An 18,459-nucleotide genomic window follows, 5' to 3' on the forward strand; every position below is an offset into this window, starting at 1 on the left:
CACCACCGCGCCCTGTCAGACACGGGTCGCGGGAACGGGGGCGGCCCCGCACAGCTCCTGGGGCAAGCCGCGGGGCTCCTCCGCAATGCAGGGGCCGCTGCGGGCAGGGCGCGGGGCGGGGCGGCGGCGAGGGGCCGGCCGCAGCTACCGCCGCCGCGGGGGCCCTGCGGGAGCGGCGCCGGGGCCGGGGCGGGGCCGGGGGCGGAGGAGGGGGGCGGGTCCCGGGGGCTCGCGGCGCGCAGGCGGCCGCGTCCCGGCGACAGCCCCGAGAGCGGCGAGGCGGGCTGAGGCGGGCACGGCGGCGGCGCGCCCTCTCTCTCTGCCCCTCGGCGCGGCAGTGCGTCCCGGTGCCGGCAGCCGCCGCGGCGCTCAGGTAAGAACTCCCGCCGAGCCCGCTGCCGCCCCCCCTGCTGCGGGCGGGCGAGGGGCAGCGGCGGCTCCGCAGCCCGGGGCGGGGAGTGCCCGTCGGAAGAAGAAGAGGAGAAGGAAGGACGAAACGGGGCGGGGGGAGAGATCGGTGCCCTTCGGAGGGGTGGCCGCGCGCCGGCCGTTTCGCGGCCGTTGGGCGCGCGGGGCTGGCCCGCGCGTGCTCCCTCAGGCGGGCGCGGGCTCTGACAGAAGGCGACCCGGGCCGAAGTTTGCAGCGGGTCGCCGCTGTGGACCTGCCGGAGGTAAAGGGAGGGGGGCGGCTCCCCGATAAACGCCTGCTTAACCTTTCCTGGGGGCAGTCGACTTCTGCCAACTGCCTTCAAGGGTTTCGAGCATCTCTAGGCCGTAAAACCCCTCTAAAGGATGTAACCTTCTGTCCTCTCCTGCCCCCACCTCTAAGCTCCTCTAAAGGGATCTGTAAGGCTGAACAAAGAACGTTGTGTCAGACAAGGGGGTGCGATGGTTGTAAGCGCTTTTAATTTGCATCGGGGAGAGGGGAAAAAAAAAAAAAGAAAAAAGAAAATAATCATTCCCTGTATTGAATGGATCAGCTGCGGAGAGGAAACAACTGTGCGCGGGGAGGTTGGTAACCGCAGCGAGGCGGTGGAGAACAAAGCCTTTTTATGTAAGAGAAAAATTATGCAAAGTGTGCCTCGCTTGAACTGCTGCAGGTACGAGCCCTGAGCGTATGCAGCTCTGCGGTGCCGTAACGTTGCGCCAAATGTGAGCTACCCAAATAAAGACTGCTTGCCTCAATTTGTTGCCTATGTGCTTGAGACGCTAATTGTCACCTGCCGTTTGAATCAGGTGCGCTTTGTGAAACACCTTTGGGAAAAGAAGGGAGTGTGCCGCATGCCGGAAGAGTTGCTTTCGGTATATAAGATACCGATATTTATTTGCCCGTGCTAAGCATGAACTTTTAGTTTTCCTCTGAATAAAGATACTCTCTGATTTGTTGGTGGATTTTCATGTAGGCTTTTTCCTGATATGAAATAGCTGGCTTTCACATGTAAGTGGTCATTAACATAAAATCATGCAGTAGAATGGGGTGTATACCTATGTATTCTGTAAGTCTTATTCTAGCTCTCTAGCATCCCTTTTCATAATTTGTCATGTCTTTGTGGTTGTGTCAACAAATCTTTCTCTTTCCTTTCTCAAAAAAATCATTTGCTGTCCAGCATTTGCGCTGCTCACAGTTCAGAAACCTGTCCCTTTTGTTTTCAGAAGGGTTCTTCCTTGCAAGATTGAAGCACATATCCTTTCTGTTCTGTTTCTTCCCATTTCCTCCCCAAACCTTTGTTTTCTGCCTGTGAAAGAACCTGTTTCATTTAACCTGTGCTGGTTTAGACTTGCAGGGATGTCTAGACAGATCTCATAGCCAATGCACCCAACAAGAGGCTCAGCTGCAGGATGTATTTATTTTCTATAGCTTCTCCCGCTTCCCTCCCTCAACTGGATGACGTGATCACAGCATCCCAGCCTTTGCTGGGAAGAGAGAGATGATATGCTGAGAGAGCATTACCTAGAGAAGTTGCCCATGCCATTACTTTGTTGATCACTGAGAAGTGATTCACCAGCGATGAGAGAATGGGCACCTTCCCTGCATGTGCTAAAAACTCTGTCAGTTAGCATGGAGACAGTTAAGTTTGTGGATGGGTGTGTATTTCTGCTGCTGATGTTCTGAAAGTGTGATAAGTAATATGAAGGCCAAACTCACCGTTGTAGCACCTAGGTCTAGGAACTGGTGAATTCCTTGCTGTGTATTTCATTTCACCTAGTTGCAAAACACTCATGATGCACTCAGCAGTGGACAGGACCCCAGTCTTAACGTGGTGCCACTCTCCTGGAGCTCAGGCATTCACAGGTGAGCTAAAGTAACACATTGAAAATAACCCCAGTGGCTTAGTGAGACCGTTCGGTGTCGAAATGAAACGCGCAGGTGAACCCTCGTACAGCAGGGCTCTGGGAAGAGGGGTGGTTTCAGCAGTGAAATGCAGTGGTGTAAGTTCTAGCTCTTCTCATCTTTTACCCAAGGGACAGGATTTGGTTAATGGAACTTCACAGTTTGTTGCGCCCGTATTGCGCATTGCCTGTGGGTGCTTGAGAGAAGCCAAAGAGCTGTCATCCTGAGAATAAAAAGTTGCTGTTCTTCCATGGAGAATTTTAGCATGCTTGGAGCATAGAGGGCAGTTCATTGTGCTTATAATGCAGTTTGTTACATAAAGTGCCATTTGCACCCTTGATCTAGAGAGCTGATGTAATTGTTACGGTATGTTATGTCAGTACTCACTTAGCTGTGTTCTTTAAATACGTTCTGACAATAAAGAAAAAGTCATCATTTAATGGCCCCTGAGGTGCTGTGCCTAGACATGAGTGATCTGATTGCAGTAGTCCCTAAATGGATCGCTGCAGTCTGGGTTAAGAATTCCTTTGTTGCCAGATGTTTTTCCAGAAGCATACCTTTTCTTTCAGCCTGTGTCACTCTGTATGAGTTACCGTTTGCTAAAGGATATACCTGGATTCATGGTGGGAAGCGTATGCCATGTGTGCTAATACTAGAGCAGGCCGTGGCCCCTTTAGCTCTGGTCCCTTGCTCACTAAACAGTTGTCTGAGCTGTGGAAATTGCTAGAAATGTCTAATCACAGAAATGGGTGGGTAAGACTCATTGTAGACTCTGCTGGACTATTTCAGCTGTCACCCCCAAATGTGGCATGTCATACACATCTTGGAGGCAGGTTTATTTTCTTAAAGGGGTGAGAAGAGGGAGAAGTCAAAAAGAATTTAGGTTGTGAGGACTTTATGATGATGGCTTTCAGAAAGTTACCTCTCTATTGCTACAAGCTCTACAAAGTCACAGGGTACTGACAGAACTTGCAATGCAGCTGCAGCATCTGTGAGATCTGGAATCTGATCTGCCATGATGGGACAAATGACAATTAGTTTAAAAAAGGGGGGGGGGGGGAAGCTCCAGTAGTAGTTCTTCTCTGTAAATGGTGGGTCAGTACAAAGGCCTGAGTTTCTTACAGATCTTTCACCTACTGCACAGGCAGTGATTGTGCTGCGAACTGATCTGGTATAACCTCTGACTCTCAGGAAAAGGAAAAAAAACCACCCCTTGGCTTTATTGGGATTCCCTGAAGGGGAATCTGCAGAACTCCTGCCTGCAGGACATTTGTTGCTGAACTGAAGCCTCGCCTAGAAAGCGATCAGAGAGTATTGCAGTTAAAATGCATGTGAACAGCTAGAACTTTGGAAAGGTATAGTATCCTGGGGTTCTTGGACTAGGTAACTTCCCAAGATCCCTTCTAAACTGAATTATCTGACGATCTGGATATTTTGTTCGTGTGCTGCCTTAAAGTCCATGTGTGTACTTGATGAAGAAATAAAATTAAGCATGGGCTGATATGTAGAACTGTTCCCTAAGACTCAAAGGTGCTTGTTTTGGTCCATCTGGATTTATTCAGTTGTTTAAACACGTGTTTAATTGCTCTTGAAAGTGAGCCGTAAGCGTGCTTGAAACTTAAGGATTTTTAACTGAAAAGGAAAAGAGTGTAGATTAAGGGTATGTGGGCTCAGTGGTGGAAAACCCTTGATGATGTTTGGTGGTGCAGAGTACCTCCAGAGAAAGCATGGAAATGAACAATGTTCCGTGAAATCACTGCATTGTTTATCCCTCCCCAGACACATATGCACACACTAAGGAAGAGTATGGGTGGGTCTTGGCATGTTTAGAGCTGGTGCTTTTTCTTGTGTTCTTTTGCTTCATGTACAGGTGCGCTGATTAGCAGCAGTTCTGTAGTGCCTCTCAGCTAATAAGAAAAAACAGCATGAGACTGATTTCTGTAGGTTGGAGGTGATTTAGAGGATTGGTGCTGGAAACAGAGGTGGTTCCTTAAGCTGTCTGCCTCAGTAGACGGAAAAGCTTTTATTTCATGGGTAGGTTTAATCACAGGTTATGCTACGAAACTATAGGAAAGTGAGAAGGAGATTCAACGTGACATTTGTAATTGCTTGCCAGGTATTGGAGGAAAAGGACTGATGTATCTATGGGGTTAATTTGGATTGCTGTGGCCACATGGGTTGACTATGCTAGCTGTTAAGAAGATTTGAGGTCTTGATTGACCCATTTTACTTTAACACTAATTGTTTGCTGCTGTATTTAGGAGAAAAGATGAGCTAATGCTATTGCTCCTTATGGTTTTACACTCACTGCTGTTTTTTCCTCCAGCAGTCTCGCAGATGAAACTGATCTTTGTTCTTTTGTCTTGGAGGTGGGGGGGAGCCCGTCACAATCATTCAAAATGATAACAAGACAACAGTTTCAGAGTGTCGGTGTTTGTACTCAGTATCTTGCATCTTTGTTAGGGTGTCAGTTTGAAAGGAATTCTGGTGAAAAGGTGGAGCTTGGGCAACCTCAGTAATATAAAGATTTATCAAATCTCTTTGTTTTCTTTAATCTGCGAGACAGCTTAGTGCTGGTTAATAGTCTTGACCAATGTTACAGTATACTGTTTCTCTTTTAGCATTTTTTAAATGTGTTGCTTTTCTAACTTTCTGTGGTGCAATAAGTATTTGTTTATTTTAGCACATGGTGTCCATCTTCCGGATAAAATATATATGTGCATCTGTGTGTTCATATAGTACAAGGGAGACAATAGCCCTATTACAAGCAAGAGTGTTAAGTGGAGAAAATCAATATAACTGTGTTGAATTCATTGAATCTGCACCTGACTCGCTCCATCTGGAAAAAGACAATGCCCCTTTCAGCTCTGTTTTCTCATTATTGAAAATCTGGGGTACTTTTCCCCTTCAGGGAACTAATCAGTTTATACCTGAGAATTCTGAAGGTATGGATTTGTAGGTAGAATTCAGCCCCTCTGGCAAATTCTGCTCCTTCATTTACAGCTGGCACTCATGAGTGCGGGGATCTGAGAAATATTTATAGTCTTGTGTTGGTCAAGCCCCTGGCAAGAAGTAGGAAGAGTTTTCTGTTAGTATTTCTACTAGCCGTAATGCAGTTAGATTGCAATAGCTTCCAGTGAGTTGGGTCTATGAAAACTTACTTTTCTGTTTGTGAAACTTGTCACTTTGTCCCCTGAGGGAGATTTAAACCAAATTTCAATAGTCGTTTACAAAATTAGCTGTATTTAAAATGTATGCAACCTTTGGATAAACAACATTAAAAAAACCAACCCGAAACAAAACCAGCAGTCCAATCATATCAGCTAACTTGGCAGCATTTAATTATAAGATCTATTGATTCAATTAACCCTATGTTTTCACTTTATTTTCTGGAGAGAATGATAGCTGGTTTCTGGTTTAAAACTAAGAGCTGTCAGTTCTATTTTGAGGAATGTACATTATCTGTTAGAAGAGCTGCTTCGTCATGCAAAACTTGCCATTTTTCCTGAGGTTCTGATCTTGGATGAACAAAGTTAGAAAATATCTCAAATTGAGAACATAGAGTAGGAATATTATAAAGGTTTAGAACAGAGTTAGGGTTATGCTTTTGAAAACTCCAGCCTTGGTCCAAATTTGATCCAGAGAAGAATCAGTAGAAAGTGCTGTGAACCTTCAGAATTGACCCGGGTGCTTTACTGCTGGGCCAGAAACCCAGATCTGCTGGCTGTGAGTGAAGTTCTGCATTGGTTGGCCTCCTTCCCTACATAGCTCAACCATGGTGTTGCCCAGGCTGTGACATGAAGAACCCCATCTGGGTTTGAGGTAGAGCTAAGTCTCTCTCTCTCTCTCTCTCTCTCGTTCTTTGCATTTTCTGTAGAAGGTATCTGTATAACTTGTTAAGCCAGTGCAGGCAATTGCAAGGTGTCGGACCTGAAGTGTAAGGTCCCCCTTAACCTCTGGGAAAGCTCAGAGATTGAGGGGGACTGTGAGGAAAGCCTCTTTTCTGTGTTTGCTGTGAAATGGGCTGAAAATGCCTGTTTGAAGTCCTTTGACTTTAAGGAGGGTTCAGGCCCAGATCTGAATTCTGGTTAGCTGGAAAGCTGGTTAGCTTGTTCTAGCTAACTAGCTATTTTTGTGCCAAGTTACTCTGTTTTCTCCAGCAGCCCTTCCGTGGCTGCCAGGTCTGAGCAGAAAGACTTGATCCCCTCATGGGGAATTTGTCTGGACTCTGGACCCGAGGCTGTGCACTGCAATGTAATAACTCCCAGTGCCGACATCCAGCACTTGCTAATGTTGATATGATTTCACTGTGCTCTGGCCGATTTAAAGCCCCTGTCCCATTCTTGCAGCTGCTTCCATGTAGTCCGTTAAGGTATGCTTGAGCACCCATTCCTGTTCTGGCCATGTGGTATCACTCAGAAAGCAGAGCTGCTACCTTTGTTTGAGGTATTGTGACTATGGCTTTATTAACAGCAGCTGTATTTCATGTGCAGGGTGCCTCTTGCTGACAAATCCCTGTCTGCTGGTGCCTGACATGCTTTTCAGGTGTCTCAAGCTGCTGTTTGGTGGTTGTGTCGCAGGGTGTGGTGGGCAGGCAGGCTGCTGCTCCTGCTTGCAGCAAGGCTGTGTTCATGCAGTTAGGCATTTGCCTGTTTCTCTTGAGTCATGATGAAATCAATACTAGCTTTTATTTCCCTCAGCAATTAGAAAACATTCAAGAAGGCTGAGGAAAAAATCCAGGGGCTCAAAAGAGAGATGCAGGGGTGGAGTTGAATGATTTACAAAGGAAAAGGAGATTGAAGCTTGCTCCTCAAGGGGTGGTCTGGGTGTTCAGTCATTCACATCCCATCCTGCTTGTTGACCTGTAGCTTGGGGCGGGAGGGAATCAGAGATGAAGCCAGGTGTGCTGGCCTTAAGCCGTTTCCTGAATGGCAGAATTACCCTGTCCTCCTTCAGCACTCCCCTGCCTCTGTATTAGAAAATATGTGGTGCAGGGAGATAGCCACAAGAATAAGAGGGAGATTTCTGAATTAAGAGAGTCAGCTCCTCCAGATTTGTATCAGAGTTGTTCTTGATTTGCACCGATTCAGTCAGGGCAGAGTTTGGCCCTAAGGAAGCTCTTCACAGGCTGTTGGCATGCTCGGAATACACCTGGGAGTTAGTGTCTGTGTTGCCAGGAGTCCAGAGCAGACCTGGCGTTTAGGGTTGGGGCTAAGTGTGTCTGGAAGGAAAGTGGCATGCTAATTTTTTGTCCCCATCCCTGTCTTTTCTAATATGATCGATTTGATGTCCCATAAAGAAAATTTTCCCCAGGAAAATGATGAAACCCATAAATTAGGAGGAAGGAGTCTGTATATTTCTTCTTGTTTAGGGAGATAACATACGTATATTTCTTGGAGTTGTAAAGCGAAAGTTGGCAAACATGTGTGAGAGAGTAATTAAAAAAAAAAAAAGAAAAACAAACCTCTTTGGGGGGGGGAACAGTTAATAACTTGATTCATTCCAAAGAGCAAGGGATGGTGTGTGGTAAATAAGAGCTTTCATTCCATGTTGTTTTCTGCAAAGTTAAGCTTTTCGGGGTATAGAGAGCTGGTTGTGCTTCTGAGTAAGACTTAGCAAAGTATTGAATGTAAGTATTTCATAGTACCCAGTGCTATCTGTTACAGCATATAGTAAATTTATGTCTAAGACATTGAATAAAAGGCCTTTTGTAATATGACAAACTAATATCTAGTATAGATTGTTATCCACATAGTTTGCCAAAATTAGCAGCAGTGATTTATAGATAACACAGTCCTTTAGGATAGATTGTTTTAAGTAGCATCCTACTAGTGTTGCTTAAAACACTGTCAGTATTTTGAATGCAAGATTAAAAATACTCTTAAATATGTCTTTCAATGTGAATAGTTGAGAAATTTTTTTGTGAAGTGCATTTGGAAAAAAAAAAAAAAGTGTAGTCAAATTGCATTCACTTAGAATGACCTCTAGTACCAAATTGTTTCTACAGGCACAAAATCCTGAATTCAGTTAGGCTATTTCTAATTTTTTTTGCCTTCACTTGTTTTGGTCCACTGTACACTTGCAGCATCACTGTTAGCAATAAGTGGAATTAATAATATGTTGCAAAGTTTTAACTGATAATTACAGGCATTTGGAAGTTAGAAACATATTTTCTCATTCTACCATATTTATGATATTGATTCTTCAGATGACTGAATGGTTGTTTCTTTAGATGGTAAAGCTGGTATTGAGATGCCAGCACTGACCTGCCTTATTACCTGTATTTACCAACAGGCAGAGAGTCAATCAAGCCTTTCCCATCAGCTGTCTCTGCAGCCCTTGAGTCCATTTAGAGACTGACTTTTGGGTGAGTGCTGACTTCAGCAGGTGCTGTCAGTGTTGCCTGCTGTGCACCAAGCATCTGTAATCACAGGACTTTTCTGTTCTTTGGTTCATCTGGACTATGGTGTCTTTGAAGCCCTTATCACAAGCTCAGGCTTTGAGAAATTGATAGTAAGTCAAGTAGTATCTACTGAAATCATGCCTTACGCTGTGATCTGCAGTCTCTGTGTGAACTCGATTCTGCCTGTTGTCTTGCAGCACAACTGAGTAAGTACACTGCTATTTAGGAGAGAGTAGCTCTTGATTGTAACTGTTGTTTGTTTTTTTTTTTTAAGATGCTGACAAGGGCAGAGATTAATTGGTGGAAGGTGTGTACCTTCCTGAACCAGGAGGTGAAAATGCTACTGGTTGTTTTAAAGCAGATACTCCTTTTTTGGGTGGTGTCATGAATTTTGTGTTTTGTTCCAGAACATGGTGATGGTGAAAGCTGTGCTTGGAGTAGCTAACTTGTTTACACTTTGAATGAAGAGCTTTTGGACTGAATTTTGTTTACAGCATATGATAAACAGGAGAAGAGGGAGTAAATACTTGGAAAAAATATCGGGCAAACCTAACGTTTTCCATACTTCAGGACATGAAGCTATGTTTACTATTAGGATCAGAAAGAATTATTTCCTTGAAAACATGGTATTGCAGAGTTGGCATTATGGGTCATTTCTCTGAAAGACTTCTGACTGTGATCAGCACCAGGTGATTTGTTTTGGCCTTACTGCCCTGCCATTCTCAGGTGAATTTCAGTTCTGAGGTTTCAGTCGCTCGAAGAATCTGAGTTATTTTTGTTTCTAATTTGTTTTATATACTGATAGAAGTAGTAAATTTTTTCAGAAGAGGGTGGAATTTTCTTCTGCACTTTAAGTTACTGCAAGATCAGCCCCGGTAACATTGCTTATTCCAGTATGCAATGGAGTTAAGTGACCTGTCTGTGTCCTGGGATGCACAAGAGAATGAATATTTTAGATATAGCATGTTTTTGTGTTTTCTCTGGCAATGTTTTGGTGGCTTTCTCTTGCTTGCCTAAGGGAGAGGGAAGGTAAGTGAAAAATGAGTTTTCCTCTGGTGAGGGAGTGATCTCTGCATGCATTGAAAAGACAAAAAGAGAGGTCAGAGGCATATGTTATGTTTTTATTTGAAAAACTAGCTGTAGAGACTTGTTTCAGCTGTAGCTGGTAGGTTTCAGAGCTGACACAATAGTAGGAACAGAATTTGTCTATCCAGGATTTCCAGAGACTGTTGAACAACAGATATTAAAGAAACTGCTGTCTCTCTATGTTCACTTATTTTCCCCATCCAAACATGATATAAACATAACTTTCTTTTGGATTCTGTTCCCCTCATACCTTTAGAGTTGGAAAGTCTGGTGTATTTATTGTTTGCTCTACTGCCCTTACCTGCAGGCAAGGCATGATCTAGGTTGATGTGTAATCCTCCTAGATTAGTAAACAAGCCCTGCCCCATGCCTGTGTCACTAAGCAGATGAGTAGCTCTTTGAAGAATGTTTTGAGGCTTGTGAAAATAATTTCTAGCAGAAGCTTTCCTTTTAAAAGATATTAAAATGTGCAAACAGTCAAATGAGCAAGCATGCCTCAAGAATAAAGGTCCTGTGTCTCTGGTTACTTGTTAATGTTTCCCTTTCCATGATGCCAGACTTTGCAGCTGAACTTGAAAATTCTTCACAACTGGCAGTGCTACTGGGCAATTTCCCCTTCTACTGTTGCTCTGGCTGCATTTAAGTGTGTGTTTCTTTCCATTTGTTGCTTTTCAGTTTTGTCACTCATTTTGCATTGAAACACAGCTCTGTGCAGAGCTCCACATAAATAAGAAACCCACTATATAGATGAAACCATGGAATAAGAACCGGTGATGCTCTCCTGTTGGACCTTGTTTTGAAATGAGGAGTTCCTCCTCTTCTGAAGGGTTTATGGGAGTCTTGGATCATGGGCAAGACAGCCATAGGGTGGACAGTGTGTGCTAGCTGGTGGGGCTCTGGACCAGTGGCGAGAACCTCTGGCATGTCCATCACAGGTACACTGTTGGTTTTGTTTTTAGCTTGTCCTGTTTGCTTAGGTCCTGATGCACAGTAAAACCAGAGAAGCTCTTCTTGGCTTGGAAATTATTCCTTTGGGGATTTTATAGGAAAATTTCAGCCTTGTCTCTGCAAAATCATTTTCTCTGTATCCACCAATAATTTGATTAGGGTCTGACATCCCCATAGGCAGTGAGCCCTAAGGTACCTACAGACTGTGCCAAGGCCTGTGGACTGCTGGAGTGGCCTGCAGGCTGTAGCTCTGCTGGGTATCTGGCTAATGACCAAGCCTGGAAAAGCAGGTTCCTGGCTGCCAGGGCAAAGTACACATTTCTACCCTGTGTGTCTGCTGAGCAGTAGCAGTTGCTGTTTCTTACCCTGCTAATTTCCAAGGACAGCAGGAGCATCAAGCCTGAGTCTCTGGAGTTCGCCAGCACAGAGTCCCTTTCCATACACTGGAAGCAAGCCACAAGGCCTTTTCTCTTTGGTGTAGCAAAAATCAGTTTTCCCTACCCTGTTTGAGAAATATTGAGGCAATTTTGCTATGTATGTCCACTGACCCTGGTACTTATATTTAACCAGTCTGAAGCCATTCCCGAGAACAGACTACTGGAAGTGCCCAAGTAAATGTTTTCTGGGTTTAGCCTGAAATGTAAGACGCTTTATGCAAGCTAAATCTTAGTGTGATAGTGGGAACCAGGAGAAGCCTTTCAGTTTGGTAGTGTGGGTTGCTGTCTCTTGGCAGTCAAGGCTTGTCTCAGCTGGTGCTGTGGGGGTGCTGTGCCTGTTTGCTCTCACGGTGCCTGGTCCTTGCCTGACCCCATGAGAAGACAGCTCAGGAAGTTGAGCCAGGGCAATGCTACTGCTGTGCAAAAATTACTTTCTACCAGTCCAGGTCCAGAGTGGCAGGAATGTGCATCTGAGAGGTAGAAAGCCTTTACCTGTCTGAAAGACAGGGATTTTAAGGAAGTTAATGCTCCATTTTGAAAATAAAGACCACAGGATCTAACCTCCCTGAATAGGTTGTGTTGCTCCCTAAAAGACAAATTAAACTGGCTGTAAATCTTGCCTAGTATACTTTTTGGATCACCTGCTTGTTATATAAATGGTCCTGTTCTAAAAAACTGCTCTCTTAACTTTCTTTTTTTTTGATGGTGAGTGAAGGACACAAGACATGGGGTTACAGTGAAAATGTTGTACTTGGCTCCTTTCCTATTAACAGTCAGAAGTACACTTGGCGCGGTCTTTTGCTGGTAGTCACAGAGATATGTATGGTAATAAACAGCCCCCTAGGCTTTCTGCTGCAGCCTCTGAACATTGCTGTGCTGCAGCTGACTTGCTTGCCATAAAACCCTTGCCTGTGTCTTTAACGAAGGACTGTCCTGAGGTAGAAATTGCCTTCCTTGGAATTAGAGGAGGAGGAGGGATGTGTGTTGTGAGGAAAAGCTAAGCCAGGAAACACCTGGCAACCAGATGGCCCTTCGCATGCTGCATCATACCTATACCTTCATTAAGGATTACTGTGGCTGTCTCTGGGTAATAGATTTAGAGGTTTGGGGTCACAAAGAATTACAAAATTGTAGCCAGTTGCAATTAAATGTAAGTTATTTTTAGAGGACAAAGAACTGAGCTGAACTGAAAGCTGAATTAGAGCTACTTGAAATGTTAGGGCTCAAATACTATGGGTGGTATTTTCTAGGCGACCAACAAAAGAGCTCATGTACTTCAGTCAGAGGCACAAAGCAGCCCAGGGTGGTGGCAGGTGGGCTGGGGACAGCAGAGCTGTGAGCAGTGGCAGTAATGTGGAACCAGTATTGTTCTGCTTCCCGATGGCAGCTGGCATCATGTACTTTTCTCTGAATATTTATGTGTGCAACAGATAAGGGTTGCTTAGACTGTTAGTAGGCTAGGACTGTGTGGTTTGCACTGTGATTTATATAAGCTCGACTCAGTATCTTACACTAATGTTTTACCTGTATTTAATTTTGTTTTATATTCTCCCTTCAGTGTGCCTGCATTCCAGAAAGAGCAAACTCAGAGGTTTGTAAATTTTCAAGTGCATTTTGAGACTTTCAGTAGGGAAATAGAGATTTGGGAAGAACTGTGCTAGTGCACAAACCCTTTCTATGTTGGTGACCATTCAGCAGCAGTTGGTGGCATGTGGTGGGACAGGGATTCTGGCCGGCCCTGTGTGGGTGCACGGAAATGAGCATGAGGAAACTGCTCTGCCTCCTACATCCTCTGTACTCATCTGCCTACTCTGGCAGGTAAAAGAGGCAGTACTGAGATGGGTGGGTAGGTTTTGGCTGTCTCACTGCTGCACTGGAAAATAGGAGATGCCTCTTCTTGAGGGGGTTGTTTCTGTGAATCAGCGGTTCTTGTCTCCCAGCTCTTGCTGAATCTGGGACCGATTGATACCGTCTTGCACTGCTAACCTGCTCACTGCCCTGCTTTGAAAGGTTTTTAGGTACATTATGGGAATAAAAAGCTAAGAAGAAGAAACTTTGCTAATCCAGGGGCTGTGTAAACTCTGATTGCTTTCCTTACAAATGCTTTGGAGCATCCACAGGAAGCTTGAATAAGTTGTTTATTACTTCCGTTCTTGTGATGTTGATGGAATAGTAAAATGATCCCTGGCTGTTATCCTGTATATTCTTTGAGCAGCCTCTTTGCTGACAGTGTATCTCTTGTCACTTTTGTATTAAAATGTTGATAAGCACAACTTGAAAACACTTATCATTGAAATATCTATTTAATTACTTGTTAGTGCTGATATCAAAGCCTATTGTGAATTTCATGCAGTGAGTTCTGAGGAATCCACCTCAAAACTTGTTTTAAATATCCCTTTAAAGCTGCTGCTTGTGGGATTGGTTCTGCAGCTGAGATCCTTGTCCAAGATGCGCTAACTTGCATTATGCAATGGAAGTGTTTGTATTTTATTAAAGACAAGCCAATGACACCCTACCACATGATATGGGGCAGCCACATGAATATCGAACAACTCTGTTTTGAAAGGGTGGATCAAGTTGTTCAGTAAGTCTTTTCATTTTCTAATCTCTTTGAATCTGAAAGGCTATATGGTATTTCTTATTTTACCCTTGGGAGAGGAAAAATAAATCTTCTTAGTTCTTGAAAGCTACTGCCCCAGGTTAGGCAGTCCTTACGTTAACAGTTCGTTACCCAGAGAGGCTAGAATATCCTTTTGTTGTGCACTGATGGTGTCTTCAACCAGTGCAAAACCCCACAGTAGCGACTTGGAAAGAAAAGGAGGGGGAACATGCCTGAAAGATTTACTGTGCTGCTGTTGGTTTTCCCCTGAGAGGAGCCCAGCTGTCTTGAAGCTGAAATTAAAATGTAAATCCTTAAATAGGCATAATTATGATACTTTCTTTAGACAAAGTCTGGTGCAGGCAGCTTCAGGTTTTGAGGGTGTGCAGGTTTTTTTCAGTGAAGAGGTGTTTGAGCAGTGAATGAGGGAGGGGAAAATTATTGGTTGCACAGTGTGTTGGTGCTCTTCGGCTTGGGAAAGTTGTGGCAAAGAATGGCGCGTGAGTTCTTTTTCCCCACCAGTCTTGCTGCTGCAGTGTGTAAACCTTACGAAGACTTGTCCTGAATGTATGGAATTACTGCTGCAGTAACACATTGGTACTAAAACGAGCAGAAGGTGCTGGTATGGACCCTGTTGTAATTTTGTATGGCATTTTGCACAGTAGGGATGGAGAGCTCCTGGGGTGCCTTGTCTTAGGGGGAGCCTGCTAAAGTGCTAAAGACCTCTGTGAATCGGGCAGTGAGGTGGCTTGCCCTTGGTGGGAATCTTTGATTTAGCTCTGCTGGATTTTGGGTTAGTCCTTGAAAGAAGCATATTTTGCAGAAACATCGAAAGCAGAAACCAGGCAGAATAATCTCATTTTTGTTTTGGAGTTTGAATTCATTGTAACACTGTGAGGAACTTGCTGGCGGCCTGAGCATGTATGAAGTAGTAGGGAAAATCAGAGCTAAGTTTTGGTTGGAATGGGCCTGGAAAAGCAGGCTGGGACTTGTTCCCAGCTGAAAGCTGGGCAGCTGTAGTGTTTGTTGTTCTTCTGTATTAGGGTTTTGGCACCCACTTTCATACAAAATCAGCTGCTGAGGATGTTACTTGTCTATGTAAAGGTGCTTAGAGCTGCATGTGTGTGTCTGACAAATTTGGCATATTTGCCTGATAGGCGTTTAGCTACGTTTTCTTTTTTCTTTGTTATGTTTTTTTTCCAGGTAGACTTTTGTAATTATGTAGGGGATGTTAATGACAGAATAGTTTCAAGACTCCAAACTTATACCCACTTAATAGTATTAATTATTGTTTATAATATTATTTTGCCTAGGGAATGTGGTGAAGTACTTTGCCTTATTGGGGTAATTTTGATACAGACATTCATGATCTGAAGAGATCTTAAATGGTCTTGAGTTTTATTGCTGAGGCCAGCCTTCAGTTTCAAACCAGAAAAAGAGACCTTTCAGCCTGGCTTTTTAACAGAGTTATGAAGTGGTGTTGTGTTTGATTTAATCGTGGTCTTGTACATGTTTAATTTTGATGGCTCAGAGGTGTGAATAATGTTAAAACAGTGCTTTAAAATAGTGTTTTTTTCACATTGTCTAGCTTTACACATTAAAAGCCCCAAACCACTGAGGCAGAAACACAGAGCAGATGTTTGTTTTCCTTTTCCCATACTAAAGAATCTGTAGTTCAATTTTGCTTTTGCCATTCAGGTTTTTTATGGTGACAACTGGTGAAACCATGCTGTTGGTGAGGTGCAAAAGTACATCTTTATAAAATGTATTTTGAGATACTGACAAATGCCTGGCTGGGCTAATGCTGTCACCTTTTCTAAGCAAATAGCTTTGATACTTTCTGCAATTTCCTGGAGTCTTTAATGGTCTACTTTAAATCCTGTATTTGTGAATCTTGGTCAATGACTTGGGTGTTTGGTGTTTTTTTTTTTTTTTTTTTTTTTTTTTTTTTTTTTTTTGTTTTTTATTTGGGGTAGAGACTGGACAAGAGCCTAATCCTGAATCTGACAGAATTTTGTAGAGAATTGCTACATTCCTGTGAAAGTTTTAAACCAGCTCCTGTCCTTGACTAGAGAGGTCTCCCTGCTTTATTCTCCCTGCTTCATTACACCATCTGTTAGTTAGCAAAAATTCTTCAGGAAAAATATTTTTTCCAAAGTGCTGAGGATATTTGGGCCAGTCTTTTTTCAGTGGTGCCCAGTGACAGGACAAGAGGTAATGTGCACAAACTTTAACGTACGAAGTTCCATCTAAACAAGAGGAGGAACTTCTTTCCTGTGAGGGTGGCAGAGCCCTGGAACAGGCTGCCCAGGGAGGTGGTGGAGTCTCCTTCTCTGGAGACATTCAAAACCTGCCTGGACACGTTCCTGTGCAACCTGCTCTAGGTGGACCTGCTTTGGCAGGGGGTTTGGACTAGATGATTTCCAGAGGTCCCTTCCAACCCCATATCATTCTGTGATTCATTCTGTGAGGATATCAGGTTTTGTTACAAAACTGAATTCCACCCCTGTGATGTTCACCAAAGCTTTTCCATACTGATCAGCGTAGAAACCTTTTATGAAATTTTGGTAAACTTTCCACTGTACATCCTTACTCTTGAAAATATTTATGTATGGGAAAATGTATGTATGCACATATATAACTCCACTGAGCTGAATGGAACTTGTTATACAAATACTACTGGAATCTAGTACTTGGATTTTGTTAAATAGAAATAATGTGAACAATAGGACCATTACTGTCAATAGATGAGAGTTGTCACCTGGACAGTTTCCAAGAGAAATATGCTTTACCTGCAATCAATGCTACTTCATTGAGTTTCCTACTGATGCACATGAACGACTTTAAGTCCTTCTGCATACTACTTTCACATGCTAGAGCAATAGCTCCTCCGCATATAGAAGGACCGTAAATAGGAAGCTTTTCCTATGACAGTAGTGACTTCTGCAATAAGAATAATATAGTACTGTACTAAAGGAAATAAATTGTTGTAAAGAACATCTTTGGATTGTCTGTCAAACACAGTGTGCAATAATGTATATATAATCTCTGTCCATTCTGTAGAAATCTCTAAAATATGAAGAATGACAGAATAAACTGTGCATGCATGTTGAAATATGAACATTCATCTTGTAACCATCTTTATAATCAAGTGACAAGAAAAGAGTTATTAAATAATCTTACTCATTTCCTGTTTTGCCCTACTTGCCATGCTGACACCTGGATGACTTCTAGAGTGTACGTTGATAAGTATGTCCCTTATTTCTCTTCCCTCAGTGGTTTGGTAGCATTTTTGGTTGTACAGATTGTAACTGTGAGGATCTTAAAGGGAAGAAATAGATTTTCATTGTTGCTCTGTGAGGGGGAAGGTTTGGTGATCTGTTTCCCATTGCAGTGGGAGAAGTTATGCAGTTGTGAGATGTTTGTTGAGAGGCTGATGTCAGCTTCAGTTGTGAGTCTCAGCTTCTTGATTAACAGTTTTATTGTCCTTGAGGAAGGTAGCTGTCATGGAGGACTCCTGGATAGCATATCAGGCCTGGAATCTCAGTGTGACTCCAATAGGAGAGCAGGAATAAAGGGTAGAAAAGTCATGATATGTGATCTAGATCCTGTTTGACTCAATGAAAAGAAGCACGTATTGTTAATTATCATCTTCCATTGAAAGATCTTCAGAAGGCAGATTGTGTTGTTGGGGAACCCATAATCATCACTAATACAGTCTTTGACTCCTACAGAGCTGTTCTTTCATTCTTTACCTGGGATCCTCAGAAGAAATAAAGGTAGCTTTATTTCCAGTTGTTAGTGCAGCACTCATTTTATAACAAGCCCAGAGCTTTCATTTAGTCTCTACTAAGCCTGGGGGAAGGACAGTAATGACCTAGATCAGATTGTCAGTGATTTGCACATCTTTTTTCTCTGTTTTTATTCATTAAACCTGTCAGAAATAGTGGATTTGCCACAACTTTCTAGAGTGCCTTACAACTGAGCTACATACACACTTTGCTAAAGATTGTGGCTTTATTGCTGATTTGTGGGATGTATGAAGGGACCAAAGGCAGTGTGTAACAAAAGCAGTGGCCTGTCAATTCCACAACAACGTCTTTCTTTAAAGGGGGGAAGTGCAGGTCCTTCAGTGTCACTTGCCAATTATTGCACGTAACTTGTGTCAGTGAATTTTGGCGAGAAGGAGGGAGGTTTCCAGCATGTTTGGGCCATGAACAACAAGCAGGCAAATTCATGTAAAAACATAAGTGTGTGTATGCATGCACAGAGGTGAGCATTCATGTTTCTTTTCTGTACTCCACTGAAGTAGCAGGCAGAGAAAAAGTGTTTTGTGCTGGGTCGGAATCTAACTGCATTATTTCAAAGGTAACTGACATTTCTATTTACTCTTTCTTTATATGGTATTATGTGGACTAGATAGTACTACAGACTGTAATATCTGGAAATCTTGTTAAGTGTGATAGAGTTATTTTCCAGTAAAATAGCTAGCAGGCTTTATAAATCTTGATGTGTCAATGGAAGGTCACCTGCTTAAACGCCACCAAACAGGATTTGTTTAGGTATAAGAGAAATCTGTGCTTGAATTACTTGTTGGCCATTAGTTGATTTTTAGTTATTGTATCGGAGTTTAATTTTGACATTTTCCAATTGG

General features: G+C 43.2%; 1 protein-coding gene across 1 annotated transcript in view; it reads left to right on the forward strand.

The window, feature by feature from the left end:
- Window positions 1-258: 258 nt before the first annotated feature.
- The window catches only part of MAP2 (microtubule associated protein 2), a 233,973-nt gene continuing 215,772 nt past the window's right edge, over window positions 259-18,459 (forward strand). The window contains exon 1 of the mRNA XM_074145841.1: window positions 259-373. The gene's annotated coding sequence lies outside the window, so the exon portion shown is untranslated. The remainder of the gene's footprint in view (window positions 374-18,459) is intronic.

The sequence above is a fragment of the Numenius arquata genome, chromosome 3 (genome assembly GCF_964106895.1).
Source record: "Numenius arquata chromosome 3, bNumArq3.hap1.1, whole genome shotgun sequence".
In the NCBI taxonomy this organism is placed as follows: Eukaryota; Metazoa; Chordata; class Aves; order Charadriiformes; family Scolopacidae; genus Numenius; species Numenius arquata.